At 50.3% G+C, this 7,482-nt stretch overlaps 1 protein-coding gene across 1 annotated transcript in view; it reads right to left on the reverse strand.

The window, feature by feature from the left end:
- Positions 1 to 7,265, reverse strand: part of St3gal2 (ST3 beta-galactoside alpha-2,3-sialyltransferase 2) — a 53,278-nt gene extending 46,013 nt beyond the window's left edge. Inside the window, exon 1 of the mRNA XM_040736875.1 lies at positions 7,024 to 7,265. The gene's annotated coding sequence lies outside the window, so the exon portion shown is untranslated. The remainder of the gene's footprint in view (positions 1 to 7,023) is intronic.
- Positions 7,266 to 7,482: the final 217 nt, after the last annotated feature.

Below are 7,482 nucleotides of genomic sequence, written 5' to 3' on the forward strand. Positions count from 1 at the left end.
TGGAACTCACTCTGCCTCCGGACTGCTGGGATTAAAGGTGTGCGCCACCGCCGTCCAGCCGCTCTTCAACATCTCATCCTGGAACTACGTTTAATGTTGATATTTTTGTTTGTTTGTTTTTTGAGACAGGGTTTCTCTACATTATTTTGGAGCCTGTCTTAGAACTCGCTCTGTAGACCAGGCTGGCCTCAAACTCACAGAGATCCGCCTGCCTCTACCTCCCGAGTTCTGGGATTAAAGGCGTGCGCCACCAACGCTTGGCTAATATCGATATTTTACAAATAAAAATTTTAGTACCCATGGACTGGAGATACAACTCAGTCTACAGAGGATAAAAGTTTCAGGTCCCAGAATCTACATTAGGCAGCTTAGACCTGCCTGTGGTGCCAGTGCCTGGAAGGTCTGACGCCTCTGTGGGCACCGCCACTTGCGTGCTCACACCCACAGACTGACACACAAGCAGACACATAATCTTTAAACAATTTTAGCAACCAAACCAAAATAAGCACAAATCACATTTCCCCCTTCTACATTTCCTCCCCTCCTCCCTTTTGCCACCACCTCTCTCCGTTCTGTGTTAAAAGTCAGGAAAGCATCACAGAGATCTTAATGGACAGAAACACCACTTTGCTCTGGGGACCTCCGAGAATAGAGTATTCTTCTGTGTGCCCCTTTAGTGGACCCTGCTCTTGCCTTCCTGTCCACTCCACGGGAGGAATTCCCCCAGGGCTTAGCCAGAAGTCTGGGGTGGCTCAAAGCCCAGCTGTGCCCGAGCCCTAGATGAGATCTGTGATGGCTACACGAACGCTCAATTGACAATATGTTGTAATTGCAATAATGATTTATAAATAAGCAACAAGAAGAACTTGAGAGCGGCTGGTCGGGGACACAAGCAGCTGTCCCTGGTGAGTCCTGCATAGCTAAAGGAAAAATCTGCACCCTGTAGGTGCAGGCAAAGTTGAGATTCTCTCCTTGGGAAGCACTACTTGGAGATTCCAACCCTAATAGTTAAGAAAGACTTATTCACAAGCATTCTGAGCAAAGAGAAAGAAGACACAAGTCCCCAGAGAAAAGCGCCAGGCCCTCTGACTGCTAAGGACTTGGATATGCAGGAACGTGGGGTCGCCAGGGGGACTGATGGAAAGGGAGGCACACAGTTCCGGTATAAGAAACAGAGAAGCCCATCCTAGGCTAAGGAGTGGAGGAAAGAGATGTGGCAGTGCCGGCCACAAAGCCCCAGCTGCTCTTAGTTACGATGGAGGGAGGGCCTCTGGGGCTTGAGACACCCAGCCTCAGACAGCTTGGGGACAGGAGTAAAAATACTGATGGAGATGCTAGGTATGTTGTTGGCAGCCACCGACAGCTTCTGCAAAGTAGGCCAGATTATCTCCCGAAAACCCTCCTCTTGGGTGGCCCCTTTCAGCTCAAGGAACCAAGCCTCATCACTTAGGCATCAAAATGCCAAACTCCCGCAAATCAAGTATTTTCCATGTGATACTGACCTTCCACAACCTCTTTCAGTCTTCTCTTTTCCGTTCCTACTGCCAAGCCCCAGCTCTCATTACATCTTACTCGGGCCCCATCTTGGTTTGGGTATCATCCCTCCTCCCCTTGCTCCCTGATGACACTGCCATACCAGGTTGCCTATCAGTCTGCTCTTGGCTGACTCAGAAACCTGTCACATTAACCCCTTTACCACCTGCCAACTCAAGTCCTTGCCTAAGTCTCTCATAGTATGCACAGTGACTATTTTCACATTCTCTAAACAGAGTCGGGAGGGACTTCCTGTCACGCCGCCACCAGTCCTGCCCTCACCACTGGGTGGCAAAAGGCCCAGGCTTCGACGGGAATCTGGGCACAGCCCAGATTTATCTTGGAGACCAAGACCATGACACTCTCATGAGGCTAGCATCTGGTTCCTGCTATGTGCGCCCTGAGACCCTGAAGGGGTGTGAGTCCCAAGTCATCCCTCTGATTGTCACCTCACAGCCTTCCAGGAGATCCCTTTCTTATCAAAGAAACACTCTCTTCACATCTCTCAACCCTCTTTTCTCCCTTCAAAGAGGCTGTTCCCCACCCCCAAGGAATACTGTAGAGACCTCTAAAAAACGAACAACAAATTAGAACCTCTTTGCCAGAACAAGCTGTAAGACCTAAAATGCCACTCTTATCGCCCCCCTTGCCTCCCTTGTCTGACAGCAACATATCCATAATAGACAGCATTCTGTTCTACATCCAAAAAGAAGTGATTCTACCACAAGCTATGAAGCAGCTAGCAGGCATTAGGGTAGCCTTTTTTTTTTTTTTTTTTTTTTTTGTCCCATCTTATTTCTGCACAGTTCTCTAAGCTTCCTCAACCCAAGCATTAAAAATGGATAGTTCACAGCCAGGCGTTGGCGGCGCACGCCTTTAATCCCAGCACTCGGGAGACAGAGGCAGGTGGATCACTGTGAGTTGGAGACCAGCCTGGTCTACTGAGCGAGTTCCAGGACAGCCTCCAAAGCCACAGAGAAACCCTGTCTCGAAAAACCAAAAAAAAAAAAAAAAAAAAGGATAGTTTGCCGGGGTCTTCAATCTGAAAGTCTTACAGCATGTCAAACTATAATTAATTAATTTTAAAAAGTTATACTTTTCTCCTGTCAACTTTTGTTGTTTTGATTTCTTCAGATAGGGTCTTGCTATATAGCCCAGACTAACCTTGAACTCATAACCCTGCTATTTCAGGTTCCCAAGTCCTAGGATTACAAATATGCACTACCACACCTGCTTTCTGTTGTTTTTGTTGTTTTGTTCTTGTGTGCACATATTTGTTTGTGTGCAGAGCATTCCCTTCCTCTGAGGCACGTCTCTTATTGGCCTGGACCTCACCAATTAGACTGGACTGGCTGACCAGCAAGCTCCAGGAATCTTCCTGCCTCTGCGTTTCCTGCACTGGGATTACAAGTGTGCACCACCATGCCTGACATTTTTTATTTGGGTGCTAGGAATTTAACTCAGGTCCCCGTATTTGTAAGGCAAGCTCTTTATGAACCAAGATTATCTCCCCAGCCCCGGATGTTTCACTTTAAATTTTACATACGAAATAATCTCAATAATGCCAACCTTGCAATGGTGCCATGAAGATTCCCTACTGCATGAGGACATCTACTGCAGTGCTGGGCTAGCAGTGTGCACTCAATGAACCCATTACTGGAGCTGTTAGAAGGACTGTTTTAACAGATGGGCTGGAGTCAGGAGCCCTGGGGCTACTATGAGACCCATGCCTTGCCTTTCTGTCCCTCACTATGTCTGCCTGGATATATTTTTTCCTATATACGTGTATCTACTTCTCATTGGCCTGTAAACTGACAGGAAATATTTGCAAAACACTACATGATTCCTCTGGTTTATCTAAACTCCAGATTCTGGGTATCCTGTCCAGTGTGCAGCCATAACAGGACTTCACCTGGCAGGTACCCCAGTCCTCTCAGTCTGGAAAATCTACATGGAACAGACAAGAGTCTGTCTCAGTTGCTGCTTTATTGTGTCCAGGCACTCCTGGTTCCTAAACATCCTGTTTGGTCATGAGGCCTTCTCTCCAAGAACAATGGGGCCGTGGTTATAGCAGGACTGCTAGCTCAGGCTCCCCACAAGTCAGGCCTCTCACTAACCCAGCCAAACCCGGGCAGCATCAGAATGAAAGAACAAGGCTAACATAGCACAGCTGCCAGAACAAGCCATGATGGGGAACTAAGGTGGACGAAAGTCTTTCTTCAGGGATTAGTTTACCGTGCAGCTGTAATGGCTCACTTCCCTGTCTTTCAAAACATTAGACTCAAGGAGCTGAGAGAGATTCGAATTCAGACCAACTGAATCAAAAAACTCTGGCAACATGACACAGGTATCTGTACCTTAACCATTTCTCCTGATGATTTCAAGACCTGCAAAGTACAAAGAATCCAGCCACAAACTTTTAATCATAAGCCTTCCTGCTTTGCCAGGCACTGTGGTAGAAATCTGTAAGCCCAGCAGTCAGGAGTTAGAGACAGGACGGTCACTAAAAGCTCCAAGCCAGCCTGGACTACACCAGTAGGTTCCAGGTCAACCAGGGCTATACAGTAAGAGGCCACTTCAAAAGTGAAAACAAAGGTAGGCAGAATGGCTCAGTGGGTAAAGGTGCATGCCACCAAGCCTGACCGCCTGAGTTTGATTCCCAGAACCCACATGGTGGGAGAGTGAACCAACTCCTGCAAACTCTACTCTGACCTCCACACGTGGGTCACGACACATAGGAACACACGAACACCAAATTAATTACTTAAAAAAATGAAAGCAAAACAGCAACAAGGACAAAACCTCTGCTTCAATTGAGCACCTACCAAAGTATTTCAGAAATAAAGATGCTTTTAAAGAACTTCCACAAAATCAAGTTCACAGCTCAGCATCAGGGCGCACACCGGTAATTCCAGAGCTCCAAGGCAGTGGCAAGAGAATCAGGAGTTCAAGGCCATCTTCAGTCACACATCAAATCTGAAAACAGTCTAGACTCATGCAAGACCTTGTTTCAAAAAACAAAACAAAATGCAAATACACAAAATCACTACAAGGCAAACAAAATACACTACATTATAACAAAGGAATACATTTCCCACCCCTTTCCTCAAGCCATATTCCCTATACTATCTTCTGAGAAAAAAAAATGGCTCAGTGGTGAAGAGCACTTGCTGTTTTTGCAGCGGTTCCCAGAACTCACATCAGGTGTCTTACAACCACCTGAAACTCCAGTTCCAGGGCATCTGGTGCCCTCTTCTGGCCTCTGAGGGCACCCACATGCACACACTCATACACACACACGGACACATACAGTGAGACAATCGGAATCTTTAAAGCCAAGAACTCAAGCCAAGGAAGGAACCAAGATGCCTTATTTCCCTCCACACCTTGCTGTTACAGACAGTCCTCAGTCCAAAACAGTCTTCCAAAGAAAGATAACCCTCACCCCGAGGCCTGGTTTAAGAGCAAAACTCAAATAGGGAAAACAAAACTCTAGTGGTTTTGTTTCTTTTTAAAACTCTATGTGGGGGTATGCACATGATATGTGAGTGCCATGGTTTGTGTGTGGAGATCAGAGGACAAGTTTATGGAGTCAGTTCTCTTCTTCCAACTTATTTGGGCTCCAGGGATTAAACCCAAGTTGCCAGTCTTGTTTGGCAAGTACCTTTACCTGGAAGCCATCTCACAGACCCCTTTCTGGAGGTTTCTGAGACAAGATCCCACTGCATAGCCTAGGGTGCCTTTAAATGGCAATCTTCATGCTATCCTGAATGCTGGCATAACAGGTATGTGCCACCCTGCCTTACTCCAGTGACTCTTATGGGCTTCAAAACCAGTTCTATCTTTTGGTCTCTAAAGGTGCCTATGGCCTATCAGCATCCCACAGAACTCTAGTCTCTGGGAGCACGGACACTCCCACTGGCCCCTGGCAAGCTTGCAGAGTGTGCCGATGTAGACATAAACGTTCACACAGACAGTTGGTCCCCTGGCCTCGCTTCTCCATTCTCAAGTTACAAGGTTAAAAGCATCCTATTCACAGCCAAGGGGGAGGGGTCATGGGAGGGGCCATGTTGAAGCAGAGAACCATCTGGTTCAGATCAAGACTGCTCACTCGGGACCCCCACAAACTTCAGAATTATCCCCCCCTTCCCCACTTTCTACCGGGAGACTGGAGAAAGGGGAAGAAAAGTGTCACCCAAAAAAAAATCAGCGGAGGAAGATGGCAAAACCCAAACAAACAAAAAACGGAATTACACCACGTCTGTGTCCTCCCTCCCTCTTCCCTTCAAATCAGATGCACCAGGACTAAACTGGAGTTCACCGCCTACAGGCACAGTGCCCTCCTCCACAGAGCACTCAGAGCTCATATCAGGCATCCCTCCCAGAAGGGGCGCCCCCCTCCAAAGTTAGCAGCAGATGCCAGATTAGCTAAGAGACATAGCGACCAGAGCTCTCCAATGCCACCATCTCCATGAAGGTAAATGGTCCCTTCCAACCCAGACTTCGGAGCCCACCAAGCACGAGGAAGAGAAGGCCAACCAGCTTCTAGACATTTGTACACAAGTAGGAGTATGGGTTAGTGGCTAGGATCTACTTCCCAGGGGCCCCAGGGTGCCCTGAATCATTCTCAGTGTATGGAGGCAATATGGGAGAAGGATGCAGTTGGCGGGAGTGAAACAGGAAGGCTAACTTGAGCAAGCAGCAAAGGGACAGAGACCCCTCTCTAGGAGGGCTATGCAAGGGAGGGGGCGACAGAAGTAACAGAAGAACTAAACAAGGAGGTACTGGTGTGAGCTCGGCCCAGGGAAGGAAGGGGCTGGGAAGTCTGATCCAGCCACAGGGGCTTGACTGGAGGAAGTAACGTGTCCTACATGACAAGGGGTGGAAGGAACAGGAGGGACAAGGGCTCAGGCCAGAGTCCAGGGGGCAGGCACACTGACTAAGTTTCTGGTTGGTTCATGCCTCAGTTTCTCCAAAGTAGGAAGGAGGTCAAGCTGTCAGGTCTTATTAGAAAGAACTAGGCCACAGAGCGTGGCTAGGGGTCAGCGCTAGGTGGGGGAAGGCCGAGGGGTAGAGGAAAGAAGTGCGGGTGATGCGGACAGGTTCTGGCCAGAAGTGGGGCAGGGGTTTCCGGATGGAGCAGGTTCTCAAGCCCCGGAGGCTGGAGGTACCAACACCTGGGGTGTGGAAGTGTGGGCTAGGACAGGGAACTCAAGGGCTGGGGCTGGGGGCTGCCAGCAAGGAGTGCCACAGGAGCGCCTGGGAGACTGGGAGTAGCTAGATATGCAGGAGCTGAAGGCGGGGATCCAGATCGAGGCCAAGGCTGCCAGACCCCCGCCCACACGGCGCCCAGACCCGGGGGAAGTTGATGGGCTGGACCCGAAGGGTCTGGGCCTCTGAGCCAAGCCCTCCGCCCGCATGGAGGAGGGTTGGGGCAGTACGGGGCCCGGGGAGTCCCGCATCCCTCCCTCTCTCATCCCGCCCGCGCACCTCAGTCTGCGCTGGGCGCCGCGCGGGCCATGCCTGCCGCTCCTGCCGCCGCCTCCGCCCGTGCAGAAAGCTGCCGCCGCCGCCGCCGCCTCCCGCGCCCGGACCCGTTAGCTTCCAGGCTCTCCAGTTCGCCTGCCTTGGGCCAGTCCCTCCCTTGCTTGGCCCTGCCCTCCCGGAGCGCCTCGACTGCAGCTTCAGCCCGGCCCCTCCCCCCACGCCTGCCCAGCAAAAGGAAGGGTGGGGGAAGGGGGCGGGTGCCCCCTCCCCATTCACATCCTCCAGGGCTCTCCCCTCCCTCCTATCCCCTAACTTGTCCAGGCACGCTGGGATATGTAGTCCTGCGGTGCAGGACCTGCCAGCAGTGCTCCGCATTAGGGACTATCACTCCCAGAAAGCAATGCACTCCCATATCTGGGATCATGGTCTTTGTAGTTCTGCCCGGATTTGGGGGGTTAAGGC

Source organism: Mesocricetus auratus, unplaced genomic scaffold (assembly GCF_017639785.1).
Source record: "Mesocricetus auratus isolate SY011 unplaced genomic scaffold, BCM_Maur_2.0 Super-Scaffold_6723, whole genome shotgun sequence".
Classification (NCBI taxonomy): domain Eukaryota; kingdom Metazoa; phylum Chordata; class Mammalia; order Rodentia; family Cricetidae; genus Mesocricetus; species Mesocricetus auratus.